A 1,274-nucleotide genomic window follows, 5' to 3' on the forward strand; every position below is an offset into this window, starting at 1 on the left:
GGGGGGGAGGCATGGAGGGCAACCATGGATGCCAGGGACAATGGGGGAGGAGGATGGGACATAGCAGAGGGTGGGGGATGGGGAATCAAGGATGGCAAAACAAAAGGCAAGGTATGCAGGACATAAGAATTGGAAAATTATTTGCTGAGAACATGTATGTTGATGTGCTTGATTGAGCCAATGCACAGTGTATTTTGGATGGAAAATTCATTTGTGTGTTGTGATGGTGTATAGTGAATTAATGTGGAGAATGAATAAATTAAAAAAAGAAAACTTTTAAAGAAAATGTAGTATGACCTAGATAGCAGAAAAGATAGATAGAACTTAGGTTCCTAAAACCTTCTTGGAATTACTCTATTGTATAATAAAAGAACATGTGTGAAAAATGAATTTTTATATATTTTTAATTTTTATATTTTATTTATTCTTTTTTCTGTTTCTAATTTGACCAGAGAGACAGAGAGAGAGAAAGGGAAAGTGAGTAAGCAAGTCACCAGGTCTAAGAATTGAACTGTGATTGGCTATGTTGGAGTCCAGTACCTTAACTACCATGCCACTTTCCAGCCCCAACTTTTATATCTTTAAGCCATTTATATGTGTTGAAATTTTGTCACTTGTGATTGGATCTAATCCTAACTTATACATCCTCCTTCTGAAGATGGCATTTGATGACATGCACAGTTGAATATTGCGGTGCGATAGGAGGTTTAAAGTCCTATATTTGTGTGTTCTTCTGCTGCCAGTCTTTCAGTGCCTCAGTCTTATCAGGATCTCTCATTTTCTCTTCAGCAACCAGCTCCTCCCTTCACTTCCCACATTTGTATTTAGGTACCACAGTTCATAATTTCAGGTATTCCCCATTGTACTTCTGGCACAGATCCTTGGCTAAAGCCCCAAGTATGTATAAATCCTCATACCATTTCTTACATTGGCAGTTTAAAACGATGAAAAAAATCCACAATATGAGTCTCTGGTGCATCCTTACCTGTTTAGTTGTCACAACTTAGATATCTACACACTCTAGTAATCCTTTCATGCTTGTCCGGCCACTCCCATTTTCTTTCCTTTGCATTGTCTGTTTTGTAAAAATTTCATTTTCTTTTATTTTTGATCAAACTTCTCTGTCTCCTTATTTTGAAAACATTACTGTGTTCCTTCTTTATAAAATAACAAAATAATAATAATAATTAGAGCCTATCAGAACTATCTGATCTTTGTATAACATATATAAACCTACCTGTGCCTATCTATTAATTCTCTGTTATAATAAGAAA

Source organism: Tupaia chinensis, unplaced genomic scaffold (assembly GCF_000334495.1).
Source record: "Tupaia chinensis unplaced genomic scaffold, TupChi_1.0 Scaffold144354_1, whole genome shotgun sequence".
Classification (NCBI taxonomy): Eukaryota; Metazoa; Chordata; class Mammalia; order Scandentia; family Tupaiidae; genus Tupaia; species Tupaia belangeri.